The 18,664-nt window shown below is 35.3% G+C and overlaps 1 protein-coding gene and 1 non-coding gene across 2 annotated transcripts in view; both read left to right on the forward strand.

Annotated features, from left to right (window-relative positions):
• LOC113229789 (lysine-specific histone demethylase 1A) overlaps window positions 1–18,664 on the forward strand; it is a 347,041-nt gene that overhangs the window by 233,254 nt on the left and 95,123 nt on the right. The gene's annotated exons all lie outside the window — the stretch shown is intronic.
• On the forward strand, window positions 3,877–3,949 carry Trnak-cuu. Its single transcript has one exon. It is a non-coding gene; the product is annotated as a tRNA-Lys (tRNA).

An 18,664-nucleotide genomic window follows, 5' to 3' on the forward strand; every position in this document is an offset into this window, starting at 1 on the left:
AGACACTTGTTTTGCAAAGTCATTGTTATGTTTCTTTTTTATTGATTTAATAAACGGCCAGATTCGTACGAAGAAATGTAACAGTGAAATTGAATGAACGGTACTAACACCCTTACCCTTGGTACCATCACCAATTTGGTGTTACTGCAATTAAAATTTAAAAAAAAAGATAATATCAATTATTTTATCCATACAGAATCTTTGACTGCGGTAGAGGATTTCTCTTCTCGCCATCTCATATTTTAAGTTGCGCCATAATAGGTAGAGCATAGTTACTTTTCTCGACACGCGCGAGTTTTATCTATTTCCCCTCGTGCTAAGTCTACGAGTCAAAAACCATACTATATAGATCGATTATAAGATTCTTGTATGACTGGCTGCTGCTCATACATACAAGGTTTATTTTTTAAGTTATTATTTGTTTCTCAGTTAAGATCAATTAATTTTTGTCGGTTTTTCTCTTTATAGACTAGGATTATCAAACGTAAATAACTCAGGCGTTACTTGGCGGAAGTCGATGTTAATAGGATAACGAGATTCTTCTGCCGAGACTCGAACCAACAATTAACCCCTGAGGATGTCTCGTAAAGAGATGAAACACGTGTAGAGTACATTTTTGGTGGTGGTATCGATAAATGTAGTTGCGCTTGTGTTATTTATTTTATGTGGAGGGAAGGTAATATAATTTCCCACGATTTAACCTCAGCTGGTTCGCGAAGTAGGTTGTACATTAATTTACTTTCATTTCTATTATCCAACGTCATCGAAAATTTCTGTAGAAATAATTGTACTCATAAAATACTATCAAAATATCGTTGTTTCGTTATAATACTAATGGTCATTATTGTGATAAATTTGTATATTCTCATCAATTATAGGCAAATATATTTTCTAAGATCCTTACTATATACTTGACTTCAAAACCCTAGGGTTTACCAAATAACAACGTTTAAGCCAATAATATTTGACCTTAGCCAGATCTAACAGGATTAACTTGTCCGCTAAGTCGATATTCGAATAACATCCTCATATTAATTCACAACGAAAGGCTTAACATGTTCACCTTTTGTTGCAAAAGGAGGATTAGTGTATTTTTTGGTTGCTTGTAGGTGTCTCGTTAGTTTAATATTGTAACCGATGTTGACTGCTTTATTTGTAATGAAAGATATTGACTAAAAAAAATATTGTTTCAATCAAGTCACATGTTGAAAATGGATCTGGAGTTTGTTTATATGTATATTTGTTTATAGTTATTGTTATTATTATTGACAACTAATGCCTAAATGTCAGTAATAGATGGACGCTCAGTTTCTTTTTGGCAAAACCATCATTAGTGTGAAACTTGCACGACGCCGTGAAGTTGTGGCTTCAGCAAAGGCTAACCGTTTTTTTCAAGCTCATGATTTCTGAATACTTCTAATTTTTTTATTTGTTTATCAATGTTAATTTTGTTTTATGCTAATGAAAAGTATTTCTACTTTTTTCCATGCTTTGTAAAGTGCTCTAATCTAATAATAATAAGTGATGTAAAAATATATGCGTTTGTGTAAAGCTTGCAGTATAAGACTTTAGGGAACAGGAATAACTCTACGTTATATTTTAGGTATTGTTGTACGATTGAATATTAATTTTGACTGCCCTAAAATAAGTCCCTATCTACTGACCCGAGAACAGCGGGGGACCGCGACAAGCCGTCCGCCAGGGATACGCCTCTACGGGCGTCTCTGGCGGACCTGGACTCTGGGTATGGACTTGCCGGGGCTTGTGGTAGCTGCTGCTCCAGTGATGTGTGGCCGGGGTGTCAGTCTTATGCACAGCTAGTGCGACTTAGTAACGGTTTAAACGAGGACCTAAAGCGAGGAGACGCGCGGGGCACCTGAGTTGCCCTTTTAGTTGGAAGTTATGTCCGGACATTGTTGCAGGACACTGCGACCGACATCTCCGGTACGAGCCCGGAGAGCTAGTAGAGGATGAGTTAGATACTTTACGTGCACCAGGAGCGGCTCATCCGAGGCACTAGCCCCTTGAGAACCGGATGAAGTCAGTGAGAACGGTTTGTGACATCCCTGTACACTGGCTGATCTGCGGTCAGGACCTGAACTTAGAAGGTTCATGTGCTTGCGCAGTTATAGCGCCCTTGTCGTATAACCAAGAGGTTGGTAGGGAGTGTCACAATAATCAAATGTCATATAGAAGATACGGGAATGCCCTAAAATAAGTTTATATCTTTGTAGCTGCTATCGTAGATTGTTGATGAATATGAGTTTGTTGTTTCTGACAATAAAATGTGTCATTATAATTATTTTAAACTTGTTGATATCTAATATTTATTTAGATAGTTTACTAATATAGATTGTTTATTTTTCGCGAATTTACGGGTCAACGTTTCGGGCTCTTTACAGGTACCATGGTCCCAGTCAACCGTGACCATGGGACCTGTAGAGCGCTCGAAACGCTGTTAACTTGTTTGTTTGAGAAAAGATATGTACGCGATTTAGATCCGAATAAATTGTTTCATTTCCCATTTTTATTTTTAATTAATCCGAACCTATCATTAAATTCGTATTCCTATGATTAAAACAAACGAATTTTTAGTGTTCGTATTTCCTGTTCATCATATGTATATATCCTGAAATAATCGAATAAAACATTTTTGTTTTTGTAATAGAAAATAAGTTTTAATAAAACAAAAAATAGTTTATTTATTGTTTACAAGGGCAATTTTTTTTAGTTCAGTGCACCACGTTGTACAGTTTATGGCAATGCGGAGTTCGCAGATTAGAAAAATAGTGAAATGCGCGTTAAATTTTATAAGAACATAATCCTTAACATTGTTTTCTAACACTTTAACCGAATAACATTTGAAAGTAGTTGTGTAGTGATAGCCGTGGGCGGTTCAAGTTCCTACGCGAACCGCTATGAGACGCTGATACAACGTAACGAGTAATTACACACCGGCCGGGTGTGTGCGGACCGCCCCTCGACGTCTGCCGTCATTTGAAGTTCAATCTGAGAAAAAATAGATACGTATATTATATGTACTACCACTGTTACATGACCTATGACAGATTTCATATCGCAAGTGTTTATTAGCAAAATTCCTATTACAAGACTTATCTGAAAATACGTGTGTAAAGTAATAACCTAATAACCCTCTGAATTGTGGTCTCAAATTGCAAAATTTAAATACGCCAACTGACTGGTCACTAGGAAATGCCCTATACTAGGACAATGAAATTAACTCCGGGGCACTATGTGAAACCTTTAGACTAGAATCAATTTAGAACAGTTCACTCCCCAAATTGGCCTGGTTGGTAATCGAACCCGATAAACCTCTTTAGTCCACGGTGCTAATTGCTGCCATCGAGGTTATAAAATAATTAAATAACTAAAGAGAAACAAATTTATACATAATACATTACTGACATGGCTTCATATTATTACGAGGTCCCGAGTTCATTTCCTGGGTTAGGAGAAATATTTGTATGGCCTACATTTATTTCTCTCGTGAGTTTGGGTGTAATTTGTGCTGTTCTATGTGTGTGTCCATGGCTCTCGCGACACAGGATTTCTATAATGCGAAGCTATGAGTGTGTGTGTGTGTGTGTGTGCAAAAAAATATAAAAAAGTATTACTAAAAGTCAAATAAATGCCGAATAATCACGACGCTATTAAGTGTTAAAAGCAATACATAAAATGTAAACATTCACATAACATGATTGTAAATATTATCTCAAAATATCCGTCATGAAATATTTAGCAAATATAATAAGCGCTAATAATAAAGGCGCCCTTCTATCTACCTGTTTACGGGTCATAGACACACCAAATGAAACGCACATGAAAGTGAAACGACATTTTCGCCTCAGCTGACAAGCCCGGCTAGCTCAGTCGGTAGAGCATGAGACTCTTAATCTCAGGGTCGTGGGTTCGAGCCCCACGTTGGGCGCGTTGTTTTTTTTTTGTAATTTATGTTTCTATTCCAAAGTACATCAGGCTGTTATTTATTAAAAAATACTGTTTTGTTTTTTTACTTTACAAACTTATGAATGAAATGTGTGAATAACATTATTTACATAACCTTACTTTACTACATATATGAAGAAGCGAAACAAGTTAAATATCTCCATTACACTTAACATTGCTATTCTCATCGTTGAGCATTTACATCGGTCCCGCAATACCGTTATAAGGTCAATATCGACAAACATTTCTCACGATATACTCAAAGAACATACGTAAACATACATACACGACTTGTTGGCATGACATATGCAATTTATCCGTGTAAAAATACACCTGCACTAATGAATCCATCGGTGGCATTCAGTTTTTAATTATCTTTTTATAGCGCAACTACCAATAGATCACAAAACTTTAAAAAAATTACACTAAGTAAATGGTGTTGTCAAATTATGAATGATAGATGATGAAACGGACTTCACAAGTGCAGTTCGATCATTATTAGATAAGTGGATTCATTCGAAGATATAATCGGACACATGCCTAGCAAATTTAAAAAAACTACGTTGTTAATTATGGTATATAGTATGGTTAAAAATAATTGCCATTGAAAAACTTTACTTAGAAATAAAAATTGATTTTTCAGATACATGTCGTTACAGCTATACAATAATATAGTAGATTTTTTCCATGTAAAATGTTTAATGCCTATAATGTCTATAATTGTTCGTTTTCTAATTGACTCACTTATTCGATTCATGAATGTATGAATGAATTGAAGGAAATATTCTTTATTGAAATAAAATTACAGTGGCAATATAAGACATTAATTTAAGTGTATAAAAATAATAAGTTAACGTGCAACAGGTGGCCTTATTGCCATGTAGTATCCATGGTGCACATATGAATGCTACATAGCCCAGTGATATTCATAAAAAACGTGTAAAAAGCATGGAAGTAAATATTCAGTATACCTTCACTATGTGTGTGTGCCCAATGTTTGAACACAGTGAAACTATAAATACAAATATTGCATGTAGTGGTATTGGGGCCGGTGGCAACATCAACAACTAATTGTATCAGCATCAATGGGTTTTTTTATCGAAGTATAAGTGTCATTTCACTCTCAAAACAAAGAATTTGTTCCTAGTAGTAAAACATAAGGAAATAGTTATTTGTTATGCAAGGCTGCAAAGTTGTTGTTTGACGCGAGTGCTTGTATTGAATCCTGAGCGTAGCGAGGGTTTCAAGGCGTGAGATGCAAACCAACTTTGCTGCCGAGGGAAACACACAACTTTTCACCTCACTATAACGAGGAAAATGGCTGATTAAAGAAAAACAGTTGAACTATGACAAAATGATTTCATAAACAAAATTAGTTATCGTTGTCAATTTCATGTCAACAATAATAAGAATAAAATATACCAACGGATATATATTACTTACATAAATAATGTAATTTTTTTTCGTCGAAAGAAAAAGCACCACAGTCCAACGTTAAGTTTGAATATCAAAAACCTTTTCCATGCTAGCGTGGAAAAAACGCTTTTCCGCGCAGATTTCTAATAAGAAAGAAAACCTTTCCGTGCTAGTGAGATGAAAGTTATTTTTCTTTTGTTTTCATTGAGGATATTTTTATACATTTGGATCATAAAATTACCGATTTCTTAACATTGTTTTCCACTTAATCGGGTAGGGCGAAGAAGACATGAAATGTAAAGAACACATTTCAATATTTCAACATGTTTGCTCCGTCGACACGTTTTGTCATTAGCGTTTTTAATGTCGCTACGAATTTGGTTTCGTAAATTATATTAAATATTAGACAATGTCACATACGTTGCTCTGATCCTAAAGTAAATAAGTAACTATAGCACTTGTGTTATGGAAATCTGAAACTATAACGGTACCACAAACACCACAGAGACAATATAGAAAAGTTAGTTTTTCCTACATTGATTCGGCCGGGGATTGAACACGGGGTCTCAGAGATGGCGACACTATGAAAACCGGTGTGCAGCCACGCGGTCACGGAGGTAATCTAATATTATTAGTCATTATTATACTTTTGTATTAGTATTAGTTAATATTACACCTTATATATATCTTAGATATGACTTCCAATCAAAAGAAGATCTAGCGAATATCATATGTTTTGGTAAAATTAACAACATTTTATAGTCTTAAGAGCTAAAACAGATAAATAATGCACTGAAATATGATATCTCCATAACATTTTCATTAAAAATTCATCGAATTACGTTAAGTTTGGGTGCTTCACAATTCTCGTATTTGTTAACTCTTTATTGGTGCGCATAATACTCCATCAAGGTCATGCACGCTTGAGGCTTTACTCAATTAATTGAAGTATGTGTGATTCCATTCTGTATAAGTCAACAATAAATGCGATAGCCTAAGTTTTTTCATTTGCTTTAGAACGTAGTAGGTATTTCCAAACCGACCAATATAATATATCAATTTACATAAATAATCCATATCCCGTGATAAACAAGTGGACCATCGAACTTGCCAACCACAATAGTTTGTCGCAATGAAATGACGGTTATGGCATGGTATTTATTACAATTTATTGTTTTAATAATCTCGTTCCATTAATGTAAAATACTATAGTCGTCACGATTGTATACTTGGTACTTGTATAATATGGAGAAAAAATGGTTTTTTTTACTTACACAAGGTTTCCTGTTTGTTGTTTTGTGATAAGTGCAATATTTTATAAGTATTTGATACATTGCGTAATAAGATACTTTGGGAGCACAGCCTAGAACACTCAAAACACAATCATATTTTCACACTCACACCTGTCAATGGGTATAGCAGGGTATAGCAGGAACTACGGATCTCCATCGCTGTTTCTGAATTCCCCTCCTTAACTTGCATCAGTTTCTTATTGTTTTTACCGACTTCAAAAAAGAAGAAGAATCTCAATTCGATTATATTTTTTTATGTATGTTACGCGATAACTCCGGCTAATTTATGAACCGATTTTGATGATTATTTTGTGTTGGAAATAGTACCTTACCACGAGGGTACCTTAGTATTTGTCTCATTTAAATCTGAAAGAAAATATTCCACCTCTAAGGTTGGCAAACTAGGGGATGAATCTGGTCTCGTGCACTTTTCGGTAGCCGATTTCAATAAAACTTGGCAGTTAGATGTATTTCCACGAATTCGGTTTTTTTAATAAAAACATATTTACGATACTAAGAGACGGGAGGAATAAGTCGTGAGCCTGCTGATAAACCGCACGCCTGTCCATAGCAGTTGCAGTGCCACTCGGAACGTTAATTCGCGAAGATCTGAGGGGCACTGCCACTGCGCCCGTCACCCTGAGACATCTGTTGGCAAGTCCCATATGCCTGTAATTTTTTTGACCTGGCTTGTTTGAATAAAAATCTCAACTAGATCAAGGTCGGCCTTTGGTCACTTTCATTCTCAGTCACTAGAATAATATAATAATAATTTATATATTAAACGCCGTAATAATGTGTCTCAATAAAGTTGAAAATGTATCTCCTTTTTCTCTTTTTGTTTTACCGGACTTAACTCATTGCTCATCGAAAAGTATCTTATTTCTACAATCTAGAGCTACTTTTCACATTTTTCCGAATAGAAAGTAAGCAAAAACAGATTTCCAATGACTTATTTATTATTGTAATTCCTTATTACACTAGAGGCTAGTGGTTATTTACCGAATGGTTTATTTGCAGCTCGTTGCGACTCGGAACTCCCATTTCGTTAATACCCTCATTAATTATGGTCCGTACTTTTGTGTCGGACTTTTCTTTTAGACGTCTCTGGATTTCATTTGATGATAAAATTTTGCAAAAAATAAAAATTATTCAGTACATTAAATAGATACTTCCATAAAAATAAGATAAAAATAACATGTCATCCTGTTGTCACTTAAAAAAAAGTTAAATGTATGTGTAATTTTGAGGTTAGTTTTCTCTTCCTAATTTCAGTGACGAATGTTTTTTATTTAAATATTCTAGAATATGATCATGAAATATTTATTTAATATTCGAGTGTAGTAACCTGAAATATTATTTACTATTTCAAGATAATACTTGAATATTTAAATAGTACAAATTGCCACCGAAATAAGGTACCTATAGAAAAATAGCCTGAAAATTGTTCATCTATGAAAACAGTGATACATTTGTAATAATAATAAATTAATATTTATTTTCATACAATTAAAACTCCATATAAATTAGTAAGTTAGTAACGTGACATATCTTATAACTATATTAGTCTTGGTTTTAGTACATAGTACAAATGTATGTTTATGTTGTATATAACAAACGGGAAATTACTCAACCCTCCAGTTGGCTCACCGACGCACACGTAGAAATTGCAACTCAGTGAACCTTCCAAAGACTGGGGCATCCATCCTGTCTGCTACCATCCTTAGGCTCGCATTTCTGCTCCCCGTCATCCTTCGTAGTACCGATGTGGGCATTTTGCGCATGATGGCATAAAAATTATCCACAGTAGCATCTGCGAACAAGCCAGATGCGCTACAGAAGCGGGGAAGCCTTAACAAGGCTCTAAACGTGTTATTATACTTAACTCGTATGTCACCATATTATGATCTCAGCGTAAAATTTCGCCTTTGCCCTTTGCGAGGACCTGTACAACGCCACTGATAATGCTATCTCAGTCGCTAAGTACTGGTCCTCTCAAATATAAACGACAGAGTCGACACGCCAAGAAGAAGAAACTCTGGCAGTATGCTCTAAAAAGCATAAACTTAACGCCAGTCGTACATCGCATGAATCTATGAGCCAATTATATCGCCTAGAATCGACAGTGCCCACCGGTTCCTGTCATTATTCTCGTTATCCTTTCTTCCGTCATAATATGACCAAGATACCCAAACTGCGTAACACGCCTCAAAGGCACAAGATTAATGAAGGAACTCACTCTTTCTCTCGTTGCTCCTCAAACCGTGTCGCACAGCTTAGGCCTCTTATTGACTTTTTTTAATTGACTTAAATTTCAGTTAAATTGATATATATTAGATTATAAATTCTATCTGCACAATTATGAATCTCACAAGGAAAATCTATATGTTTTAACTGAATACTACAAATTCCTAACTGTTATATTTCTAAGATTCTGGAAAAGCTCCAGAGTGAATTCCGTTGCTCTACTGATCATAGATAATGATCGAACTAGTACACATTATGTACCTAACATTTTAACATTTGTAACAGTAAGCCTTGCGACCTAATTAGTTAACTGTGATCCAGCGACCTCGTACTTTCTGTGGCCTGAAGACAAAAGTGTGCGTGTGGGTACATTACTGAGCTTTTCCTTGTGCGCACAAACTCATTGTCTATCCGAACAAAAACACTCCAGCTCCTTAATCAAAAAGTGATTCAGTGTGATCATTGTAAGCACCCAATTTATACACACAGTCCGTATTACACACTTCTGTTATGACCACTATATTCTCTAAACATTCTATAAAAGTTTGATTCGCGGGCTTATTGACTGGCGTGTAAACGCACACAAACACAATATTACTGAGTTCACTTGTTGTTGCTTTAATACCAATAACACGTTAATTTTTATATGAAATACCGCATGAAATGCCACAATAAAGCAATGCCCTCGCATAGACGACCTCGTATTATGCCAGATGCTGGTTCCACCCCTGACTTTCCTATATAGCTGAAGTGCTTGCCAATTTCACCAAGAAATTGGTCTTGCGGCAGCTGCCAATGTTCTTGCCATGCCATTACGTCAGCGTCTTTGCATAATGATCTAACACAATCAGTACTGCGTTTTACGTTCTTACAATCATCATTTACAATTTAATGCGTTGTTGTGGCTACCTTTCTTACTGTTTTTGTCTATAGTAACGATCGTTTGTGCCTTCGTCAATATAAACAAAGGTATTATAATATCAACCGCCTTAAACTGAGTACCCTTGTCTGATAAAGCTTTCCCAGTCCTCCGTGTGAAACGGTTCCGCAATCTTTTTTTTTTTGTACCTATATCGACCTCTCACTAGGTTTCTCCATTATCCACTCGTCTTCTTCCACCACGACATCAACCATAACTTTTCTGTTTATTTTTTTATTTTCTGGCTTTGACACATTGCCCGACGTCCATTGCTGCTTCAATTATTCAGATTGCACGGTCGAGTACTTTACTCGGCAGGTCTTTCGTGTGTCGTCGTGGCCGGTAACATCACTGTCACTGCATGACTTGATTGCTGCACCTGTGTGGGCGCGACAGCATGTTTTCAAAGCTCATATCACTGCGTGCGAGAATTATAGCTGTTCCAACAGATCCGCAGACTCTGTCTACCCCAGTGGGTCTCGTGATGATTCTTATGTAATTCAATATATCGGAGGATAAAGTGTGTAGATTCCCAATGTCATGTCATTAATTTGGTTAAATTTCGTGCTCTTTCGACAAGTCTAGTCAAAGTTTTGTTATCTAAAGAAAATGGTTATTTTACATAGCCGTTTATAAATTTTAGATTTAAGCTCAAAAAAAAGCTAGTCATCCAGTCATCAAACTTTGGGGTTAGGCTCTTACGACCTTTATTCTCCGAAGATATGTATCCACGATAAAACTTTAAATTTTTGATAAAATATAATCCACGTTTAGAAATTCCAATGAAAGCGACGCTTGTTATTGTCAGCGTTCATAAGGCTCATGCCGTGCCTTATCATATAGCAAAAAGTCAAACCCAAATAATAAGCGTATATCAAAATTCAATTCTCGATTACTATAACAACATCGTACTTTATTTTTGCACTATTTACAACGTGCGAAAACAATCTTGAAACCAACGTTTGAAATAGCACGTTTCAAATAGCCAGAAACAATTGAATAATGTAGTTTATTCCAGCCATAAATTGTTCATTCTCAGTTCCTTTCAATTGAATATTGTTTACAGAAGTGTCTGTCTCAATAGGGGACCTCTACGCACCCACGCCATGCTATCAATATGTACCTTATTTGTGTCACTTATTGTCTTTAGCCGTTTTTATTTATTTGACTGTCTGCGAAGAACATTGGCGAGAAAATATATGAATGAAATAAGTATATTTGTTTCTGGGTAAAGATACTACCTTGGTAAATTTGTTTGTAAATTGACAATTTTCAAACACTATGTATAAAAAGTATTTAAGAGTCGATACTACCTCAGCTCGAATTAAAATTTTTCCCCTATACTAATAAGGTTAATTTTGCTTAGGTCGAGCGGCAGGGACACTGGCTTTATTTCAGAATTATTTTACAAATTAAAAAAAAAAATTAAAAATTTTTCAAACGAAATTAATGCCATTAGAAAAACGTGTATCGTATACTATACGTGTTTTATTTAGTTCAGTTGATGTTAAAAAAAAATCATTGGGGTGTGTAAAGTATCTATTGAATACAGCGGCTTTCTTGTAAAATTTCGAGGTATGTTTTTTGTGTTTTGTTTCTACCGTGAAAATATTTCGAAATCAATTGTACTATATATTTTTTCTAAAGTGATTGATTCAACACTTTCACTGTAATGCGGAGTCAAAAAAACAATTTGAGGTTGTTAGAATAAGAAAAATATGATTTGAAGGATTTTTATTGCAATTCTTTTCTAGTCTCAATATTAAAAAATATTTTTTTTTAGATGGATCATTTATGAATTATATTTTTTTAGTAACGCAACGCTGCAGATGATAGGTTGGAGTTTATTTTTTTTTAGAATTGAAACCGGATAATTCTCCGGGAGTTAGCGTTGAAAGGATCTCAATGTGAATTGGGTGTAATAATAATAAAGGTAAAGGTAAAAGCGCGAGCAACACTGAGCATCGTAGCCCGAGCTCGGTGTGCAAGTTTCCACATAAAATTACATTTCAATCTCTCCACAGGTCTGCGTCTGTGGCCGCGATTATTGCCGTGTTGACCGTTAAGTTAAGGTAGTTCGCAGAAACGTTCGAATTACTCGTTCAGTTTAGCTGATATTCAGTGCGAATTTAGCCTGATTATATTAAAACGATTCTCACTATTCTCGTTGTGAGTTACAGAATACTGTTATTACGACTGGTTTAACTCTTTCCGCGTCTTGTGCTTATTATTGTGTGGGTCGCCGCTCGCCAACGCAAGCGGCAGCGTTGTCCTGAACCAGTTTAAGCGACTATCGTCTCTACGTGAAAGCTGCAATGTCCATAATGGCATTTTAATTGTATTAGTAGCTGCAACTATTTTTGTTGGAACGGATATTGTGTACTTCCACGAAGATAATAAGTGTGCTAGAAATGAAATAAACAAGTGGTTTTCAATTACAGGTGGCGCACGTAAATCAGGTTTCCGTTTCATAAATTAGTAACGTTTACGATTCAATGTTTCATTACCACAGATAACACCTTCAGTGATCTACATCTTGACTATGTTTAAAAGCTTCTTTTATGAGCTTTTCTTTGGACTAAGATATTACCGGTAATTACCATTCAGTTACTACTTACTTCCAACGGGAAACTCATATTTTGTTGGCATATAAATCAAAATAAACGGTTCCCTAAACAGGTACTCGACTCGGTTCGGATATAAATAAAAGGAAAAGAAAAAGGAGAAAGAATGGAATCTCAGGCAGCGTAAAAACTTCGACTCAATCACTCGGTACGGGGCACTTCAAGTAAGCGACTCATAACAAGCAAAAGATTGAAATGAGATGATAAGGGCGAATCAGAAATCTTGCCGAAAATACGAACCTACCTATTACGAGCGAGCGGTAATTTCATAAGGGATTCTTTAGTTCGATATGGGGTCCAATCATTACACGGACCCCTTCACGTTTCAACGTTTTTTTTTGCAAGATCTAGGTAGATATCCTCCGGTTTTAAATATATGTGCGTACGCTCGCGGAAAGTAATCTCAATACAAGCGCACAGGTATTTCAATAAAGACGAAACACTTCGTAGTATATTGTGTATTACGTTTCCTTCGTTGTTAACGCAGTAATACGTAGTTTTATTGTTATAATGAAGTTTCTTGGCAAATATAAGGAAAATTTTGTGTAGTATTTTATCCTTTCTTTTGTCTTCTGTTAAAGCCGTTGTACTTTATTGTTCTTTACGTCTTGCGTCTCGAGCCGCTCGTTAACGCGACCTTTCGAATATTTATTGTATCCTCTTCAGAAAATACAATTTCCCACTACAGGGCCAATAAATTTAAAGCTGTGCATACATTCGTGTCTTTAAACCAGTCTGAAATTAGCTTGTTGCATTTTGAAGTGAAAACAAAAAGTGAGTGACTCGATGTCGCCATTAAAGTTAAATTTAAAAAGTGGAACGCAATTTTTGTATTGTTTCATGCGATTTTCCATTACGTGTCGAGACAATGAAAGTTTTAGAAACTGATGTGCATGTTTTGTGTAACAATTAAGTAATGTCAAGACCGTTTATACTGAAAGTGGTTCATTTTTAATTCTTTAAAGATTCACGATATTAAAAATGTTCACATAATTCACTCAAGCGCCTTGTGTAAATACAACGAATCGCGATTGTTACGGAAATAACAATTCCACCGATACAAGATAAAAGCGAGGGCGCCAAGTAAATTTATTTGTAACTGTCTAACCAAATTGTATTTAATTAGCTTACCTTTAAAGATGCTCTCAACCGTGTCTAGAATAACATTGGAATGGAAGATAAATATAAGAGTTTTAGCTTCGAAAATTAAGCTACATTTTGAATGTTCCAAATATCCGCCCGTGCGAAAACTTCACGGCGATATACGATTTATTACCAGGACAAGGGTGAAGAAAAAATCGTTTTAAGCTGCAAGCGATAGATTGCTCAGTCAGTCAGTTGCTTAAAAAAGTCAAATAGAGCACGTTACTCAATCATCAAATAGACTTGCAGAGTGTTCAGTGGCTTTCTATTTATAGGTCGTTTGTCGCTTCACGTATAGGTATTGTCTTGTGCAAGTTTTACTTTTGTGTGACTATTTGTTGATAGATTAAAAGATTTTTATCCTAAAACTTGGATGTATACAAATATTGTACAACTGTGTCTTGAAATCTGATTTCGGAAAATGGTTCTCCGACTGGTTTTCTACAATCTCTTTCACCCGCATAATTTGTGGAGCTGTAAATTGAATCGTCAACAAGAATTTATTTTATTGATATTCGGTTTATTCCAGCTGAAGTTACATGGCAGTATGTTTGCGTTATATAATTGCAAGTTTTATTTATTATTAAGAACAGGCCGGTTTTATGGTTCGAGCTAGTATCGTTGCATTGCAAATTATATGGGTTTCTATTTAAAGAAGCTCTCTTAACTAAGTTCAATATTACATGTAAGAGACAGCAACGACACCGTCTTATCTACGCTGGTAACAAAATGTAAACTAATGTGCCAAGTTGTCACAGCTCACATCTTCAGGTATAATATTTAGTGCATACAAAGAAAATCGAGTTTTTGGCATCTGCTTGTATTATCTTATGCTAATGCCATGTCACATACCTAATTTTTTCAAAGTCTTAAATATTAATTTAGTCTGTCTGTTATAAAAATAAGGAGCTATAACCAGAAAATCGCGATTTCATCGATGTTTGATATTCTATTCTTACAGAATTTTTAAGTTTTTATTGAATGGCACGATGTTTCACCATGATATTCAATTATTGTTTATGAGTAATTACCGAACTAGTTAGTTATAATTATCGATATACTTTACTATAAACTGGCTACTGCAGTTTTCGCCTAACTGGACTATCACAAAAAAAAACTGATCTATTCTGCTTCCGTGCTGCGTGCTGCTTGTCACAGCCTATAAATATAAATACAGTAAGCCATAGTGCTTTAGAATCCTATAGAAGAAAGTTTACTCATAAGTTACAAAATATGTTAACAGTTATAATCAATACGCGATTCCACACTAGGTGCGATCGCGTGTGGCGCGCTAGTAACTCTTGATGTATGAGCTTCTTAATCACAGGCTTGTTTGGCCGAGATTTATACCTCACCTGTTGCGCCAATTATTTACATTCATTCTCTTGCCACTTGATTCTTATATTAGTTGAATTTCATTTGAATAGACATATCGATTTTGAATTTGAATTTAACATAAAAATAGCGGCGTGCTCGTATGTTTCATTTTTAACCGACTTCAAAAAAGGAGGATGTTCTCAATTTTACCGTATGTTTCGAGTTCTTAGGTTTTCGCGATTGTTACACATAGGAAATGAAACTATTTTTCAGGATTTAAATCGCGTATAATCCAACCGTGGGCCCGAAACGTTGGTTTGTTTGAAAAACAAATATACGCGATTTAAATCCGTAAAATTAATATCAATTAGTATCATTCTACTGTAGGTTTCTTTTTTTTTGTATGTATGTTAAGCGATAACTCGGCATTTGTGAACCGATTTCGATGATTCTTTTCTTGTTGGAAAGTGGTCCCATTTAAATTTGAAGAAAATACTCCTTCTCTAAGGGTAGCAAAGTAGGGGATGAATCCGGTTTTGCGAATTTTCCGGGAACTGATTGCAATAAAACTTGGCAAATAGATGTAATTCCGCGTACTTTTGTGGTCGATATTTTTAGTACTCTGTACTGAGATTATTTATAATCAAGTTAGTAATGTGACAATATTTTTTAATTCAATGATCATTCATTCAGATGCAGGCACGGGATATTGTTGTTAACGATGGTCCATCAAAGTTTTAGTAATAGAACTAACCTCATAACAACGTTGGTGCCTAACTCGCTGTTCTTCGATTTCATTTACATCTCTTTGTGGGGTAGTTTTGTTTCAAGTCTTTTTATTATTACGTACGCAGGTTATACCTACCTAATTAAGTAGGTCTACTTACTTAATTGTGCTCTGTATTTGTACACTCCACCAACTTAATTGACAACTTAATCGTTTTGTATCAATGTGTCTGTGTAAGTAAAGTAGATCCTATTGAATATGCGCTACTCGTAGGTGTTATCCCTGGGAACTTAACAAGTAGGTGCAGGTGACAAAATTGATTAATGAAAAAAAGACTCTTATTAATTTCGAAGCTGTTCTTGCCGAAAGGAATTTAAATTACACTTGTCACATTATGATAAAAAATACCTTGTGCCATTATTCTCGGACGGTCATAAATTACAAACAAGTCTAGATTACTAATACCGGTTCTGCTACGTTATATTTACACTACTTTTAAATTAATAGCTCCAATATTTTTAAGGTTGGGTAAAGCCTGAAACCCACTATTAAAGTAAGTATCGCGTTGTGACGATAATTTGATAATTGGGACTGTCATAGTAAGAAACCTGGCACCTGCCCGCGGTATTGAAAATCCTGTACCCTCAAGGCTTGTATTTGTAAGAAATGCCTTTAAATAACCGTGAATATGTACTTTAAATGCGTCATGAAAAGACAACATTAGTTTGTAAAGTTTAATGACGTGGCACTCAAAGGTTCAATAATAATAAAAAAAATGATAAATAAGTTTATAAATACGAGTATGTATAAAAAGTTAGTGTAATAAACACGAGGTACTTTAAAGATGTGAGTTGTAAATGCCGTATTTTATTTATAATTTTTATTATCCATACAGGCAGAATGTTTCTGCTCAAAACATGAACAGATCGTCGCGTTCGATATAAACGAAGTTTGATCTTTTATTACTATTTAAAATCTATGATGTTCAATGGGCACTATCTAGAAGCTTATTGTTAAAGGTCGTGTGTGGATTGTCAGTTTCCTGTTAAATTACGTACTTTCAAAATTACTATTAATATACTTTTTTTTAAAGTTGAAAATTTTTAAATTTTTAAAAGTTGAAAAAAAAAAAGACAATATAACGTTTTCTGTAAATTGAATGAGACACTCTAAAATTGTATATTGTTTGTATTCAAAAGATGCAATAAATATCAAATGACATTACACTCATAGTATTTAATTCTCGATACGATATTTATACCCCGTGCATCGATGGTAAGATATACCATTATTCTTTGTCCGATATTAAGACATAACTTCAGTATAGTGGCACCATATCAACAGATCACAAGTGATAATTTAACTGGAGTCAGGTGTTTAACTGCCAACCCCGATACATCTTTAGGGTTCCTGCAATATAAAAAGTTACAGATGCTCTGTATTTGACAAATTCAGTAAGTGTTTTTTTGGAACAGGTGTTTATGGAACATAGTATGTAGGAGATTACTTGATTTAGTTTTTAATACTTTAGAGTTCAATAATGTATTTGGTTATGATTTTCTGTACTATAAACAGCATTTATCAGGCGGATTATGACTACTATAAGTTGAACTTCCTGGGAATGTTACTTTAAAAACAACAATAGTAGTTTAAAAACAGTAATAGTAGAGCTCCTTGTGAAAGACTTTGTCCAGGAAGGTACTGCCACCTTCCTGTTTCTGCCACCAAGCAATACCTTATGTGCGCATTACTGCGTTCCGGTTTTGAAGGGTAAGGGTGCTGGTGAAATTACATACACATGGGACTTTGCAACTTAGGGTGAAGTGCGCAATAGCAGTGGCTCTCAGATCTTGCGATTTACACCTCTGAGTGGCACTGCAACTGCGCACACTGCAACAGGCGTGTCACTTACCACCAGGCGCATGACTTTTTCGTCTAGGTATCATAAAAAAATATTTAAGCAGGTAACTTAATGCGGTACGCTCTATATATATTTTGATAGAACGACAACCAGCTTCGGAAGTAAACGTTTATTCGCTCAACGTTATCGAGTGCTAATTGGTATGTGTCGAAAAGCTCTAAGTCGAGTTAACGCCTTTTTTCACCCGCTGTTCATAAGATTTATCTTTCTTATTTGCAAATAACGCCATTTTGCTAACGTGCAAATATTTGAAGTTTATTTTAGTTAAGACAGGTGTGTAATGGCTTTGTGTTTGGTTTACATGATTGGTTAATTAGCGCTTGTGCTAAATAAGTAAGTTCTGTAGAGCTAAAAGTACGTTAAGATTTCTTGAAATGACTCAATTATTGCTCACGTTTTCTCATTTTGGCCTTTTCTTATGATACCAAGTGACCGCGTGGGTAAACGACTCGCTTTTCCATAACAGTAGCAGTGCTGATCAGAGATTTGAGGCACAAAGATCTGAGGGGCGCTGCTACTGCGACTGTCACCTTGGGACATAAGTTCACAATCCCATGTGCCTGTAATTTCACCACCAGCTTTGTTACCATTCGAAACCAAAATGCAGTAATGCTCACATTACTCAGAAATAGGTATGGTGGCAGTACTTCTCTGGGCGAACTCTTCCAAAAGAAGTTCTACTGGTACTACATACTAGAACATTCGAGTAATCACACTCAACCCGCACTTATTTTCTAAGTGCGATCGAATAGAGATGTTCTGGGCGAGCTCTTTTTCTTAAATGAGCTCTGGAGCTAGGTAGTGGACGTCCGTTCGCAATAAACGAAGTTATAATATTTTAGAATAACGTAGAATAAGCTTTATTGCACACTAAATAAAACAGTGACAATACGAAAACATAGTTAAATGTACAATCGGCGGCCTTATCGCTAGATAGTGCTCTCTTCCAGGAAACCTTACAAACTATTACGGAGCTATAGGTAAAGTGCAGTTAATGGTGAACAGAGCACCTAAAGGATGTATTAATTGAACCGATTACATTCTTAAACAACTTTATAAAAACGTAACCTACTATACATATATTATAACTTA

This window comes from Hyposmocoma kahamanoa, unplaced genomic scaffold (genome assembly GCF_003589595.1).
Source record: "Hyposmocoma kahamanoa isolate Upper Pololo Valley unplaced genomic scaffold, ASM358959v1 62, whole genome shotgun sequence".
Classification (NCBI taxonomy): domain Eukaryota; kingdom Metazoa; phylum Arthropoda; class Insecta; order Lepidoptera; family Cosmopterigidae; genus Hyposmocoma; species Hyposmocoma kahamanoa.